This window comes from Salvia miltiorrhiza, chromosome 7 (assembly GCF_028751815.1).
Source record: "Salvia miltiorrhiza cultivar Shanhuang (shh) chromosome 7, IMPLAD_Smil_shh, whole genome shotgun sequence".
Classification (NCBI taxonomy): domain Eukaryota; kingdom Viridiplantae; phylum Streptophyta; class Magnoliopsida; order Lamiales; family Lamiaceae; genus Salvia; species Salvia miltiorrhiza.
In genome coordinates, this window is record NC_080393.1 from 38007180 (window position 1) to 38024806 (window position 17627).

The window sequence follows — 17627 nt, forward strand, 5'->3', positions numbered from 1 at the left end:
AGAGCTGGCTTTTTCCTCTTCTACGGTCTGCTCTGGAGCTTCAGGTTCAGAGTCAGAGCTGGAATTGGCGGAGTGATACGACGCGCGCGCCCGTCGCCCGGCGCGCGGTATCAAATTAATTTATGTATGCCCTAGACGGACAGTACACGCTCCTATTGCTCGCAACCAAAGAACAGTCTTAGCAGCAAGTATAGGGTCGATCCCACGGAGAGTGAGGAACTACTTTTGTCGCAGCCCGATTCCCGACACTAGTGATAGTGGGGTACGAGTATCGATACGACTATTTTTAAAAGAATAAAAGATAAGAAGAATAGGTCGAACATCAAGCGGAAGCTCGCATCAAAGCATACTAAGGAGAATCATCATAAATGAACCCAAGGGTAAAATCGTCAACATCGTTATAACTTTTTAATTATCAGGAATTTCACAAACAAAAACAAAACGGGTATAGCTCATTTTTCATAAGGAAGCATAATATGCAGAGTATCGCAGCAAAAGGCGAACCGATTATATGTATGAAGACACATAACCGTGAGTATATTACTTGATTCATATTCAAAGTAACTTCACATCGAGACTTTATCGATAAAAAGGAAATACGATAAAGTAAATACATCAACTAACGATCCCCCATCAGCACCAGACCAATCTCACTCCTCGCTTAGCCTGCACATTTAGAAATACATGCAGGGCGTGAGTACATAATACTCAGTGGACAAACGCCGAAAAACAAGAAAGGTGCTCTTAGAGCTATAAGTTTGAAGCTTGCCACATCTCAGCAATACACAGAAATAAGTTAGCATTAATTGAATCTGTGCATGCAGTTTTCATAATCAACATCATAAATAAGTGTCTGCAGACAAAGTATACATCATGTATGTACCGCATCTACAACTCATCATCATAATTAAGGTACTGAGAAGTAGGCCTCCCTCTCAAGTACCGTGACCGGCCGACCCGAAGACGGCTCACAGTCACCTCTGTGCACAAAATCCCGCTTGTGGCAGGACCCAATTCGTCTCATCTCATCAGTAGAGGGTAACATACAAGCTCAACATCAAAAATTGGCAAGTCAAACAGTTCTCAAACATCATTTATCTCAAATCATTTGATAAGCTCATAACATCATCAAATCATTTTAGAAAGCTCATACGATATACGTATACTCAAATTATTGCCCACCTGAAGACCTTACTCAAAATCTCCCGTCAAAGCGGAGTTACTTACTTCCTTGCTCTGCTTGTGTCTTCAGGGATCATCGTCATCATCGAAGGTTCATGTCAGAAAATGAATCTCGATTAGAAACTCATTGGCAAAATCTCATGCCTTAACTCTTGCTCTATCTCATATTCTATTTCCTTGTTCAACTCTACATAGACTCTCCACTCATCTCAAATCCTTAAACTCAAAGATAGGTTTTAAGAAAATCATGGTTCTAAGTCTCGATTTATCTCTCATATAAGGCTCGTCTAATCTCATTCAAACACATAGGCAACACAATCACATAAGGCACATAAGAAAATACAATCAAACATTATCAAAACATGCTCTGTTTTCACACTGACTCAACTTAAAAATTTAACACGTTCTGACTCCGACATCTCCTGGACTCGTGACTCATACCAAAAGAAAGGTCTTTGAGTCTAGTTTCATATAAAAAAAAGTAGAGTCGAAAACTGCAAGTGGTTTGGGAGATATGACTGTTGTACTACAGTCTACCATATTCGGCAGTTTTGAGCAATCGAAAACTTTGATTTTTGAAAAATAGTAACTGTTGTCAAAATGGGCTCAAATTTGGTGGGTATCTAGATAACTTAATAATGTTAATACCATAAAAATTTTGAAATCTAGATCACACAGGAAGCTACTGAAATGAATAACTCTTTCCCCTGTTCTCTGTAACTCTCGGTAGAAATGTGCAGTTTAAGTCTTGCATTTTATAAAAATAGCAAACGAAGTCCAAATGACTTGAAATTTTACAGGGGTGCTCAAGACTCATGTAGGGACTTGTATAAAATTTTCAAAGCTTTTTGACATCGACAACCCGTCGATCACAGTAGGTCAGTAGGCCTACTAAAATCACCAAAAACTCATCTCAAACTCTTAAATGCTCAACTCAACATTCCTTCAATTAAAACCAATCAAAGCTCATCTTAAGCACATATAACACTCACAAACATTCAACCACATCATAATGCTCATCATACTCAAATCAACTCTCCTCTTTTACATCATAAACTCAAATCTCAAGTAAAATGTTTCATCTAACGCATCAATTAAATCCTCTTCTCAATTTCATGCTCAAAAACACTCAATCATTCAAAATGACCTCATTCTTCTTATAACTCATTTTACACATATAAATCTCCTTTTTATCATGTAAACTAAACTCTAATGACAACTCAAATATTAACATAAAACTCTTAACAAAACATGACAAACTTTCACATAATGGTCATAAAGCAAAATAGACCTCATTTAATCAATCAATGGCTTCTCAAATTATGAGAACTCAAAAACTCTCATAAACTAACTCAAGTCAAAATTTTACTTAGCCAATAAAAGACTTAATCAAACATATTAAAACACTACTATCATGCTCAATTACATATCTCTTAAGCTAAATCACTTAATAGACACATAGACAAGAAAGTCCTAATTTTTATTAAACTAATTTCTTTGAAATTCTATAAACACACATGGATCTTTAATCTCATCCTATATCTATCAATTTTAGTCGTATAAACTCACATATATTCCATCAATTTACAAATTAGAGCATAGATACACATAGCCCTAATTTTAGTAAACTAACTCATATCAAAAAATCATCAATTGACATCATATACTCAATTTACTCCATCAATCATCATCATAAACATCTCATGGACTCATCCTCATCGTCAATTCATCACTTTAATCATCAACTCAAAAATTCCCAAATTGGGGTAAACTAAACTCATCCGATTTTTACATCTCAAAACATAGCTTTTCAAAACACACCTCAATCATCACCAAACATCACATAGATCACTTTTCTCACCCCAAATCAAGGAAAGAAAAAGAAAAATTTTTGAAGGGTTGAAGACCCAAATTTTCGAAAATTTTGAAGAATAAGAGAGGGGGTGATTTCTTGCTTCAATCCTTCAAATATACTCATATACAAACTCATACAAGTCTAATCTATGAATATAGAGATCACTTACCCAAGTTTACACCAAATATCAAACTTTCTCTCACTAGTCTTGAAGCCAATCTTCAAGGATTTCCTTGGATTCAAGTTGATAGGAGGTGTTTAGGTGGGATTTTGTTGGTGATTTATGTGTTTGGCATATTTTGGTGAAGCTTCGAAGGTCTCGTTAATGGTTGTCAATGGAGGTGAAGTGAGAGAGAAGAGAGAGAGGTGGTGGTCGAAAGTTTGGGGTGAAGGAGAGAGAGAGGATTTTGCAAGATATGCTTGGATTTGGCTAATCTTTGGAAAGATTTGTGAATCTTATAGAATATTTGGCATTAATGCCTTGATCTCTCTCTCTCTAATCTCTACACTCTCTCTAATCTCTACTCTCTAAATCTCTACTCTCTCAATCTCCACACTTGGCAAAATGTGGGAATTAATCATATGGTAGAGAAATTAAAATAAAGTGTGAGAAGGGTGATCAATTAATAATCACAATACTATGGGAAAAATTACTCATTAATAAAATACCATAGCATAATTATTCATGTGATTAAATAAAATAATTATAGCACTAATATTAGTGCACTCACTCAATTATAATGTTCCTCTTCGTAGGAAAAATAATTAAAAAAAAATATATATGCTTTGAAAAATTTTCATAAACCGTCATCATTCGATTTCTCGGTAAAAATAAACCGCACTTGCTTTAGAAACTTAAATAAAATTCCAAGTGCTAAAATCCTCAAATAAAAATCATAATAACTCGCTCTTAAAGACATACGTAACAGAAATCACATAATCAGTCAGTCACGTAAGTTCACATAACATCACATCAAAGCAGTCGGTAAACACAAACAAACTAGACGTCTCTCAGACCGACTCTATTTATCAAGGTTTCTCACTCTTTCTTCCTCGACTCTATTTCCAACTCATTATTCCCATTTTCTTAATAGGACAGTCAATCTCTGATAACTCGGTATCCGGTAACTCTATTCCCGGTAGTTGGAAATAAAATAAAATCTCAGCTTAATTCAATCAGCATCTCTATCTCAACTCATTTCTCAAATCTCATCACTCTAATTCCATCATCGGTTTATTCACTCGTATCTCTATTTAAAAGACAATCTGTCTTGTCTGCTCATAAAAAAAAAATTCGTATTTTGACATCTCAATACTCTCATTAGTGTTAAGACACTATTTCTCAACATAGGGAAAAGTACGGGGTGTTACAACTTTACTCTTCGGGTGCACAAACTATGTTGTCGCGGTCTCAATCTGTATAATCTGCACAAGTAAACTAAACGAAGATCAAATATAACAAGGGGTAAGGTTTACGGTTAGGTCATAACTGTTGTCAATATTTATTTCGGTCATAGGCATACTGATGATCCGTCCATGATCCGTATAGACTCAAGGCGTGGCCCAAAGACATTGGGGCGTTTCAAGAGGCTATACTTCACACTTAGGATGGTTGATCCCATTGTGGTCACTTGGTCCGAAGGTCACACATTCGCCGGTCACAAGGCAGTGCTTCACTTCTCCTTAGATGGTAGTCATACCCGTTACTCACCAAGTATGACCCTCACCAACCTTCTCTCCCGAGGTCCCCAACTCCACACTTTGAGTGACACATGCCTCCTGGACACAACCATTTCCGGCTTTGTCAGCCGACTAGTCATAGACATGCTACGGCGCCGAGATTGCTTTCCTCGTTTGATAACCATGGCTTGATGCCTCGTCACAGTTGATGGATAGTCTTTAGAGAATCCCAAGACTGAGGAAGGACAGTGTATCCCATCAATCCTTTCCCCACCTTCCGGATCTACAACGCCTTTTGTTGACGCTGCTCAGCTACTCGGTCGTGGGTATACCGGTTGTCACGCCCTGGTATGCCCTGGCCTTTGCTTAACACGAACAGCGTTTTACCGAACGGAGATCACCCGTTAGGCCCCTACTGTCCATGGTTTGGCACAAATCCGTCTGGAACCACGAGACTCAACCGAAAGAACAAATGCCTCACGAATGTTTACATATTGACAACAATTATTTCCACCCCTTAAACCTCACCAAAGGAACTACTCACACATAATGGAAAACATAAATGCAAAATAAAATGAACACATGAATGAAAGGAAATTTGAAATACTTGATATAAAAATACCTAAGGCAACAACCTTGGCTTTGTTCGTCACAACGGAATTGAAATACGAAAAACAAATAAAGTGTTTGGTGCGAAAAATGTAAAATGACAAAGTAAATTATTTTCTTGGTGAACTAACAAAAGTCTAAGTCTAGAAGAGCACTAAAAATTGATGTGTAAGTGTAAAAATTCGTTCATCCCCCTAAAACTACTAAAACTCTAAAAACTGCCCTCTGCCAGCCACACATGTTGAGGTTTATATAGCAGTTCGGTAAACCCTAGCCGGCAGACCAAATCTGGCAGATTATTTCCTTCCATATTTAGCTTGATCTTTGATTTGATTTGATAGATAATGGATCTCCAGCGGATTTGGGGTAGACTCCACATTATTCCAGATCCTTCCATTGCTAGAATTTGCCAGAATCTTCCGGGCAATCTCCTCCACACGTCTTTCCATATATAGCTCCAGCTGCTGACTGCTATTGACGGGAATGGTCATACTAGCCTCTTTCTTCGGTTGGCCTCATACCAGGTGGTACACTTCGAACGTTCCCGCGCCTCGAATGGTTCTGAGGGGTACTTCGTCGAGCTCTCTTCCTAGTTCATATATAGCTCATCTGTGCTGACTGCGACTGCTGTTATGGCCTTACCAACTGCTTCCTTCAGTTAGCCTCACACCAGGTGGTACACATCGGAGGTTTCCGCGCCTCGAATGGTTCTGAGGGGTACTTCGCCGAGCTCTCTTCCTGATAAGTTTCACTTCTGGAAGTTTGGATAGTTTTGTTCCGGTAATGCCCATTCTGATCACATTTCGTGCATATGCCCTTTTCCGAGCTTCCTCCTCCTGAATACCTGTTTTCTCCCCAAGACGACTGAAACAAAACAAAATAAAGAGAAAAATAGGGCCAAATGGCCCAAAAGTCGAAGACGCATCACGGAGCTGGCTACCTCCTCTTCTTTGCAGCTATACTTCCTGAAAATCCCTTCGCTCGTACTATGCAATTGGGACACAAGTTTGCCTTTAAGACTACGGCGTCCCTGCATGCACAACACTAAACAAACGGATTAAACGCACCGAGTGGAAGAAACGTAAAAACAAAACTTAAATAAAGCAAGTAAAAACGACACAACTAAAACGCCTAAAACTTTTTCCGGCAACGGCGCCAAAATTTGACTCAACCTAGAACACCTCTAGTTTGACTTGCAATAGAACAAGGACATCCTAGTGATGGTAAGTTGACCCAGTGTCATCTCTCAAGGAAAGTCTTTAAGGGCTTTTAGTAGTATCGTAGGAAAAAGCAATAAAAGAAAGCAGTAAAGAGTTTGATTATTAAACTAAAACTTGGAATTAAAAACTTAAGTAAAAACCGAACTTAAAATTAAACTAGGCGAACTAAACTATTAAACCCTAGGCAAGATTTTAAAGAACTTAAATTAAACCTACTTATGCAATTAAATACTTGTAAATTTAAAGACTTCTAATCTAAACGTGAAACTAAAGTGCATAATTTAAATTGCATAATTAAAACGAAACCATAAACATGAATGAAAAACATGAACATGTTTAAACGAAAGAAATTGAATTTAAATACGAAATACCGTAAATGTCTTGAACGTGTAATTGTGTCACGCAAGCACAATCCAAGAATAAACTAAAAACTGAATTGAAATCTAACTTAAAGCAATGAATTTGAAAACTATGAAAAACTATGAAAGCAAGTAAATTCCTAAGCTTCGGAGCAGTGCAGCGCTGGATACTTCTTCACGGCAAAACTCCAAAAATTAGGGCAAGGGATTGATATCTTACAATGAAAAGTATGGCCCTATTTATAGACTTCAAATCCCTATGGATCACCATGAAAGTTGCCATGCAAAGTCGGACTCTAAAAGGAATAGAATCGTGCAAAGGAAGGTAAGTCCAGCTGTGACGTGCTCTCCGAAAATAATCTCCTCCCTGGCCGAATTCAGGACTCTCGCCAGCGGAATGGCTTCAGCTCTGGCTATCGCCAGCGGAATGGCTTCCGCTCTGACTTTCGCCAGAGGAATGGTGATTCCTCTGGCTTCTCAATTCCGTTGTAATGGACTTCTATCTCCTCTGCTCTGACTCATGACTCCTCTGGTGATGACTTAGCTACACTGGCTTCTTGATTTCGCTGAATCCAGAGAAATGGTGATTTCTCTGGCGTTTATGTTTCCAGTAGCGAAGTGATTTCTCTGGCGCTTCCTCGCTCGCTTCGATTCCTCTGGCGATTCCTCGCTCGCTTTGATTCCTCTGGCATTTCCGCGCTCGCCTCGATTTCTCTGACATTTCCGCGCTCGCTGATCTGGCTTTCTCATTTCTCTGGCTTGAGCGGATTTCGCTGGCGACCTCTGGAGCGCACTCCTCTGCTCTGAAGCGGCTTCTTTACTCTGGCACGGGTCTTCATAGAGAAGTTCAGCTCTGCATAACAAAGTGTGCCTAAAAACACCATTCTTACCCCCAAAATCTCCAAAATCGCACTCTTCCATCTATAAGACCTAAATCTCCTGAAAAGCATAAAACAAACCATAAAACGCACCAATTTCCAGAAGATTTAACTTAAAATATGCGCATGTAAACCCCCAAAATTAGAACAATTAGGCATAAATCACCCATGAACTCTAATAATTGGATTTAGGCCCTTTAATGCCTTAATACACTTTAGTCTTGATTTGACCCATCTGCGCTGTCTTTCGATGCCCGTGTTGAGTAATTCCCTTGAGCTGCGCAGGCGAGTCTATGCTCCCAAATAACTTGGGTAGTCTGCGCCGCCAAGTCCCTTCGTCTGCGCTGCCGAGTCCCTTTATTATCTGAGGTCTTCAATTAAACTTGTGCTGGTTGGCTTCGTTCAATAAGAATAATAATAACAATAATAGTAATCAAGTAAGATGTTCTTGTATTGCCAAGCACAGCGCTGATGAGTATTCTAGTCCTCATCAGTAGGGTTAGGCGAGCTCTGCACTGGCCATCGAGCTCTGCTCTGCCGGGTGAGCTCTGCTCTGCCGCGCGAGCTCTGACTGCTGCGCGCCGAGGCTGCTGGCTGTCAAGGGCTGTGCATGCCGAGGCTGCTCTGTCGCGCTGATCCTGCTGCGGTCGAGGCGTGTGTAGAGGCGGCGCCTAGGGGGTCCCAACCCTAGGTGGCGTGAGTTTCGAGAAACCCTAAGAGGCTCAAACCCTATTTTCAAACACGGGCTTGTTGGAGCTGGTTCGGGCCGAGTTTTACATTTTTAAATGTAATATATTAGTTTTGGGATTCCACGAATGGGTCACGAAGAACTTTATCTTTTATTCTGTTCTTTGCATGCCGTGGTGTTAATCCTCTATGCTCTTTACCTGCTGTCTTTGTCTTTGCTTGTTAATATGTGTTTATTAACTGCGCTTAGACAAGCATGCTAGGTTTATCGTTTTCTTAAGCATGTTTTAGAATTCTACGAGCATGTTTTACGTGTTGCGTTCTAGAAGAGCATGTTTAGGATTATGTGCTTGCGCATGTACAAACCTTTTGAAAAAAAAAGACTAAGCTGTATTAATAATTTTATAGATGATTAAAAATTATTTAAATTTCCACAAATGGTCTCAAGACAAAGTGATTAGGATGTGAGTAAACGTCCACACGATCGTGGCTTACTTCATGTTCGATTTCACAAGTTTGTTAAGTTGAGATTTCTGTTAAGAATATTTAAATCCATTTAAGTAGTGGGAGTTATGCGGTAAACGTCTACACGATCGTGGCTTACTCGTATAATTTTTCACGAGTACTTTAGAGAATGAAATTAAATAAGATAACTAAAAAATTAAATTTAATGCGGCATGGTCCTAGTGTGTATGTCAAATTCGAGAATTTAATTTCAAAGTTAGTTTGTGGTTATTATTTAATAATTTTTATTCTTAAAATTATGTAGACCTCCACAAGCGGTCTCAAGACAAAGTGATTGAGGATGTGAGTAAACGTCCACATGATCGTGGCTTACTTCATATTCGATTTCACAAGTTTGTTAAGTTGAGATTTCTGTTAAAAATATTTAAATCCATTTAAGTAGTGGGAGTTATGCGGTAAACGTCCACACGATCGTGGCTTACTCGTATGATTTTCATAAGTACTTTCGAGGATGGATTTTAAATAAGATAACCAAGAAGTTAAATTGAAAGCAGTATGGTCCTTGTGAGTATGCTAATTTCGAGAATTTAATTATCGAGGTTAAATTGTGGTCGCTGCTTAGATATCATTTCAAGTACAATGTACAACTCCCCATCGGAGTCCCTTCTTGAATATGATATGGTGTAGTTAAGGTCCAACTATTAATTTCCTTTGTCAAAAGGTTAAGTTGACATGGATGGAAATTAAACGACTAGGTAAATAGTCTGGTTGAGGGGTTCATGTGTAAACGTCCACACGATCATGGCTTGCTCGTGAGATTCCTTGGGCAGTTGGAGGTTTCATTAATATTGTTTTATTAAAAGGTTACAATATTATTGTTACGAATTATGTGCTTCATGTTCTTACATGTTTAAATTCTTTACTTTCAGATATGTCTATGTCTCCAATCATCTCTATTCTTGCAAACAATCCTCTCACCGGTCCAAACTATACTGAATGGAAACGCCACATTATGTATATTCTTGACGCTGAGGAGCACAGTTTTGTGCTTACTACTCCACGTCCCGCGGCCCTTACTGATGAGTCAACTGATGCGGAACGAGAGGCGCATAAAAGGTGGCACAAGTCAAATAATATGGCCAAGTACTATATTATGATGACTATGTCACAAACTTTGCAACTCTAGCATCAGGTCATGAATGACGTGGCTGACATCATGTTAAACCTCTCTGAGGTTTATGGGGAGTCCAAGAGATCTGCTCGCTTTAACATAATGAGAGATATCTTAGCATGTAAGATGAACGAGGGTAGTTCTGTTCACGAGCATGTCATGCACATGATAAATCTGTTTGATAGGCTCGAGTTACTCGGAGGAGGTATCGAAGGAGAAGCCAAAGTCGATATCATCCTGAACTCTCTCCCCAAGTCTTTTGAGAACTTTCGTCTCAATGCCATTATGAGCAAGTTCAACTATACTCTTAATGAGTTATTGAATGCTCTAGTTACGGCAGAGGGAGACTTGGGCAATAGGAAAAAAGTACTTGTCGCTGCCAAGGGATCTGCTTCTTCGTCGAAAGGCGGGAAAAAGAAGTGGAAAGGTCCGAAGGGCAAGGGAGGCAAGGAAACTAGTGGGAGTGGCAAAGCGGGCGGCCCTACCGGCGGCATGAAGAAGCCTACGGGAAAGGGAAAGTGCTTCAAGTGCGGCAAGACTGGGCACTGAAAGAAAGATTGTCCAGTGCTCAAGGCAAAGGGACAAGGTACGTCACAAGTTCTAGTAACTGAGACATGTTTAGCTTCATTTTCTACTCATTCTTGGGTAGTGGATACAGGGCAACTGATCATGTTTGTTACACCTTGCAGGGCTTCAAGCCTACAAGGGAGCTGGGAAGTGATGAGATCACCGTCTCCATGGGCAATGCGTCGAAGGCTGCAGCTGTTGCTATTGGAGATTTATCTTTATGTTTTGGTGATGACATTTTAGTTTTGAGAGATATTTTATATGTGGCGGAGTTTCGGCGGAACATAATTTCTGTTTCAAAATTATTTTTGGATGGATATTCTGTTACTTTTGATAAAGGTGTCTCTATCATGAAAAATAACATGACTATTTGCTCGGGAATTTTGAACAACTCTCTCTATATTATTACATGTCCAATTAATACTTATGTCCATGTTGCATCTACATCACAAATCTGTCCAAATTCAAAGAAAAGGAAATACTTTTCTCTTGAACAATATACATATGCGTGGCACCTAAGGTTAGGCCACATCAATCTAAATGGGATCCAAAGGCTCATGTCAAATGGAATCTTGAAAGACTTTCAAGCTGTTCCATTTAGAACCTGTGAATCCTGTATAGAAGGAAAGATGACGGCAAGGCCTTTTAAGGCAAAGGGGAATAGGGCCTCGCATGTGTTTGAATTGATTCATTCTGACTTGTGTGGACCGATGTCCACAAAAGCTCGTGGAGGGTATAAGTATTTTGTCACTTTCATTGACGATTACTCAAGATATGAGTATATTTATGTACTTCAACACAAGTCTGAATACTTTGAGAAATTCAAAGAATTCAAGGCGGTAGTGGAGAAGAGATTGGGTAAATCTATCATGTCATTATAGTCTGATCGTGGTGGCGAATACCTCAGAAATGAGTTTTAGCAATACTTGTCAGATTCTGGGATTACATCCCAATTGACTGCACCGGGTACTCCCCAACAGAATGGTGTAGCGGAGAGAAGAAATAGAACTCTTTTGGAAATGGTACGATCAATGATGAGTTATGCATCGTTGCCTATTTCGTTTTAGGGATATGCCTTGGAAACAGCGGCTTACTTGCTGAATCTAGTACCGTCCAAGTCTGTGCTTAAGACTCCTACCGAATTATGGATAGGGTGAAAGCCCAGCTTGCATCATATAAAGGTATGGGGTTATCCTGCATACGTGCTTGACAAAGAGGCAAAGAAATTAGAGCCTAGATGCGAAGTAATGCTATTTGTAGGCTATCCAAGGGAAACGAAAGGTGGTTATTTCTATAATCCTAAGGATCAGAAAGTGGTTGTTAGCACCAACACACGATTCTTGGAACAGGATTATATAGATAAACACAAGTCTAAGTCCGAGATTGTTCTTCAAGAAATCGAAGGCAATGGACAGGCGATTCCATCACCCCAGCCAAGTGTGCAAGTGAATGCACCACAGGACACTGCACAAACCATTGTCACAGCTGTACCACCACCGCTTCGTCGTAGTGGGAGGGTTATCGTCCAACCCGATCGATTTATGTTCTTGAGAGAATCTTCGGATCTTCTTCCTGTTGATGAACAAAAGGATATCGACCCAGATAGCTTTAGACAAGCGATGGAAGATCTAGATGCAGATTCTTGGTACGACGCCATGGTTTCTGAAATAGAATCCATGACTGCTATGGATGTATACGAGAAAACCAAACTACCAGATGGCTTTTTAGCTATAATTAGTAGGTGGGTATACAAGAGAAAAAGAGATTCGGATGGCAAAATCGCAGCTTTTAAAGCTAGACTGGTGGCGAAAGGCTATACCTAGGAACAGGGTGTAGATTACGATGAAACCTTTTTACAGGTTGCCATGCTTAAGTCTATCCGAATACTCCTTGCCATAGCAGCCCACATGAACCTTGAGGTTTGGCAAATAGATGTCAAAATCGCTTTCTTAAACAGTTTCCTTGAAGAAGGAAGGGACATCTATATGTAGCAACCCGAAGGGTTTGTGAAGAAGGGCGAAGAGCATCTTGTATGGAAGCTGAAGAAGTCCATTTATGGAATTAAGCAAGCTTCGAGGTCATGGAACAAACGTTTTGACGAGGTCATTAAATCCTATGGATTTACTCGTTGTGAAAACGAAAGTTGCGTGTACCGTGTAGATGCCAATGGTGACGTGGTTTTCCTTGCACTTTATGTAGATGATATCCTCATTGGCAACAATGTGGCGCTATTATCGGACATAAAGAAGTGGTTATCCGAATAGTTTTAAATGAAGGACTTAGAAGATGCAGCGTACATCCTGGGGATCAAGGTTGTTCGTGATCGCCAGAAAATGATGTTGAGCTTATCTCAAGTGTCCTACATTGATACTGTGATTGCTCGTTTTAGCATGCAAATTGCCAAGAAAGGGTTGCTACCTTTCAGACATGGCATTCCTATGTCTAAGGACATGTGTCCTAAGACGCCTAGTGAGGTTGAGGAAATTAGGAAGGTACCATATGCTTCCGATGTAGGTAGCCTCATGTATGCAATGCTTTGCACGAGACCTGATATTTGCTATGTCGTTGGCATGGTTGCGAGATATCAGTCCAACCCTGGATCAGGACACTGGACTGCTATAAAGCATATTCTCAAGTACCTGAAAAGGACTCGAGATTATAGGCTAGTTTACCAGTCAGACAGTCTAACTCCTTTGGGTTATACCGATTGGGATTTCCAGGATGACCGGGATGAGAAGAGATCTACCTCTGGCTATGTGTTTACCTTGGGAGGTGGAGCCGTATCATGGCGGAGTGCAAAGCAGAAGTGCATTGCAGACTCCACCATGGAAGCCAAGTATGTAGCTGCTTCCGAAGCTGCTAAAGAGGCTGTATGGTTCAGGAACTACCTCTTGGATCTAGGAGTGGTACCTAATTTGCCTAAGAGTATCATAATTTATTGTGATAACTCGGGTGCAGTGGCAAATTCTAAGGAACCCAGGACCCACAAGGCGACCAAACACATAGAGAGAAAGTACCACATCATACGAGAAATCGTAAACAGAGGAGATGTGCTGGTTGAGAAGATTAATACCTTGGAGAACTTAGCTGACCCTTTCACGAAGAGTTTGCCGCAAAAGGCCTACGAGAAGCATGCTCGAGGGATGGGATTGCGGTTGATGCCACCCACTTAGGAAAAACTTTCAGTATAAGTGGGAGAAGTGATAGTGTTGTAATAGCTAGTATTTAGACACATTGTATACTAAAAGTTTGCTTTTGTATAAGTGGGAGATTGTTGGATTTGTATGCTGTAAAGCAAGAACGTTTTATGCTTGTATGCAATGTTTCCTGTTATCACTATCTAATCTCCTATCTGATTGTGTTCATGATTGCATATGTATGTTCCTTATCTCTTTATAAGTAGATTATATGGTGTGTTGTAGATCACAGAAGACCATATAATTGGAATAACCTTAAGAGATATAAAATGATCATAGTCGAAATGACTTTAGGACGAGTAATTGGTTTAGGCTGCAGTATAGATGGAAGTAGTTTGTCTTGACTACTTGTCTATATTGGTACGTCATAACGTATTAATAGGACCACAGTGAGATGTATTCTTCTTTCTGACTTAAGTGAAGAATCAAGTTCTCGGTGACTTAATAGAATCTTAATACTAATAAGATTTCAAATATATATGTTGATTCGTATATCACTTTGACCTACTATGGGTGAGAGTTATATAGTAACTTGAGTACTCTGTATCTTGGGTGATAGCGGTCAATATATGATATTTGATTATCTGTATTAGTACCCGTATCCAGTAAAGGATAATGACATCCCCTTAAGGAGCTCAATAAGGTTTATTGCGTTAAACCCTGCAGGTTGATTAAGTTCAGGCGCAATAATAAAGTTTGAGTGCTACTACTTAAGGATTACATACCCCGTGTATACCTTATGTATTACTATTCATATCCTATTTCTTAGGGATAAAAAATTCAAGTTCTTAGAGACTGCCTAAGCTCGAGCTCCCAGAGCTGTCTTAGCGCGAGCAGCTGCCTAAGCTGGATCTCAATGTTGGCTTAGCGCGAGCATTAAGTTGTAGAACTCGCCTAAACGCGAGCTTATAGAGCTGCCCTCGCGCGGGCATTAAGAGTTAAGTTTTTAGATGCTGCCTAAGCTCGAGCTCCCAGAGCTGTCCTAGCGCGAGCAGCTGCCTAAGCTGGATCCCAATGCTGGCTTAGCGCAAGCATTAAGTTGTAGAAGTCGCCTAAGCGCAAGCTTACAGAGCTGCCTTAGCGCGGGCATTAAGAGTTAAATTTTTAGATGCTGCCTAAGCTTGAGCTCCCAGAGTTGTCTTAGCGCGAGCAACTGTTTAAGTTGGATCCCAATGCTGGCTTAGCGCGAGCATTAAGTTGTAGAAGTTGCCTAAGCACGAGCTTACGGAGCTGCCTTAGCGTGGGCATTAAAAGTTAAGTTTTAGATACTGCCTAAGCTCGAGCTCCCAGAGCTGGCCTAGCGCGAGCAGCGGCTTAAGCCAGATCCCAATGCCTAAGTCAGGATCCCAATGCTAGCTTAGCACTGGTGCCGAGTTTATAAAATAAGATAATAATAGGGGAATCGAAATGATAAATAATTCATAAGTTGTGGGTTTGAGGACGAGCATATTATTAATTAATTTATTCACCGATTAAAATAATCTCATTCATTTAGAAAATTCAAAATTAACTCCGTGTGCTCTCATCATATTCACTCAATCATAAATGCACACGTATCAAGTAAGTCACATAAAACATCATTCAAATATTGCCACTCAATCGAAATCGGTGAAAACCAAACGTCAAAGAAAAATCTAACGTCACCTTAATCGTCTCACTTTTTCAACTCTTCTCTATAGTGATTCTCACTTACTCACATCAACTCTCTTTCTAACTGAGTATCCTCTAAAATCTTAATGAAATAATCCATCACGAAAAATGATTATACTTCCTCACTTGGAAACAGAAACTATCATCTCTTCTCAATTTAATCAGCATCTCTAACGAAACTCATTCTCTCAAGGTGATTCACTCGTTAGCTCCATCATTTGAATTCTTAAATATTTACATCTCAATCTATAAGGATATTTCGTCTCATCTAATGCTATTGTTTATATCTCAGTGCTCTCAATAGTAAATCTCAAAATATCTATAGTAAGGAAAATGTGGGATGTTACATATTATTTATCTAAAGCCTAAGTTACTGATTACGGAGAGCCTGTTCTCTGTGATCTAGTTGGTAGTTTTCGAACCTCCTTTCAACTGAGCGAAGAGAGTGTTTGAAGTTGTGTGGAGTTCATATCCGTATTCTGACTCCAGAGAAATCTTAGTGCCCACTGCGCGCTAAGTGTGTTTGAGAAATCCAACCCAGTGTGTTGGTGCTGAAATGTGTGGTTTCAGTTCAAGATTTGTTGTGCACCCGTAAGCATATGCCCAGAGTGTTTGTCAGTGTGATCTACTGACCGTGGATGTAGGAATTGGATTCCGAACCGCGTAAAAATCCCTTTGTCGTTTATCGCTTTCAGTTTTACTTGCTTATCTGTGCACAAACGTTCTTAACTGAAACTGACTAATCGCAAAGTGAAACATAAACCTGACAATGTGTTAATCACAAAGACTTTTTCAAAAGATAAAGTTTTTCGCTGCGTGTGTTATTAGTCTAACTGATAAATCTTCGGATCGTCAGTAAGATTCATAACACTTCTCTGTTCAATCCAAGACTGAAGCTCTACGAGTGTATCAAGTAAATTCTTGACTTTAACTGATATCTTTACTGAAGCGTTTTTCAGTATCAGTCCTCAACCTTTCCTTTACTGTTAAAGGTTATATTGTGTTTGTCGTTTTTGAAACTGCCCAAAGGTGTATTCCCCCCCTCCCATACACGTATTCTAGACCTTTTGGGACCTAACAATTGGTATCAAACCAGGTTGTTCACAAGAACGATTTACTTTGACCCGGTTCTACTGGACTAGATCATTTTTCAAGAAGAATGTCTTAAGATTCTTTTTCTTTTAAAAGTGCTACATGCGTTCCTTTTCTGTATATCTTTCTTTTCCTTGAACTATGGAAACTAACCACAGCAGAGCTTCATCACTCCCGATGTTCAATATTGAAAAATACGATATTTGGAGATTTCAGCTGGAAAGCTATCACGTTGCCCAACATTGCCGAATGTGGAAAGTCGTCACCAGAGGGCCAATCATCATTACAGAGACAGTCAAGAGAACTCTTCTTGATCCTATCAGAGATCCTTACGACGAACAAAGGATCAAAGATAAGGCTGACTTCACCACCGAAAAAAGAAAGCAAGATGAATTAGATAATCTTGCTAAGATAATCATCTCCGGAACAGTCCCGGACAAATATGTCACCAAGATCATCAAGAGCAGAACTGCAAAGGAGATGTAGAACATCCTTGAAGCAATGTGCATCGGATCAGAAGAGATATAGGAGAATAAGCTATCAATAGCTTGTCAAAAGTTCGACTCCTTCCTCATGCTCAAGAATGAATCAGTCGAAGAGATAGAGCATAGATTTAACCAAATACTGAACAAAGTTCAGTCCATCTCAAAGGACAAGTACACACAACGAGAAATCAACCTGAAGATTCAACGAGCACAACCCTGAGGCGAATGGAAAATCTACACAGTCGCCCATCAAAACAAATCCGGATTCAATGTGCTTCCAACCAACAAGCTCTTCTCGGATCTCGTGGCAAATGAATTCGATATTAAGAGAAATCGAGAAACCAAGAAGGCTAAAGGATCAGACAACGAAGCTCTATCGACATCAAAAGGAGTGGCTCTAAAGGCTTCAGCAAAAGAAATCAAGAAACAGTCGAGGTAAATGACTGAACTGAAGCCAGAGGATATCTTCAGTCAATATGCTTTGTTGACTTAACGATTCAATAAGATGGAATCCAAATTCTGCAAGTACA

The 17627-nt window shown here is 39.8% G+C and overlaps 1 long non-coding RNA gene across 1 annotated transcript; it reads right to left on the reverse strand.

Annotated features, from left to right (window-relative positions):
- Positions 1 to 494: 494 nt before the first annotated feature.
- On the reverse strand, positions 495 to 3445 carry LOC130992925 (uncharacterized). Its single transcript, XR_009091485.1, has 3 exons — positions 3207 to 3445; positions 1183 to 1246; positions 495 to 666 (listed from the first exon to the last, which is right to left on the reverse strand). It is a non-coding gene; the product is annotated as an uncharacterized LOC130992925 (long non-coding RNA).
- Positions 3446 to 17627: the final 14182 nt, after the last annotated feature.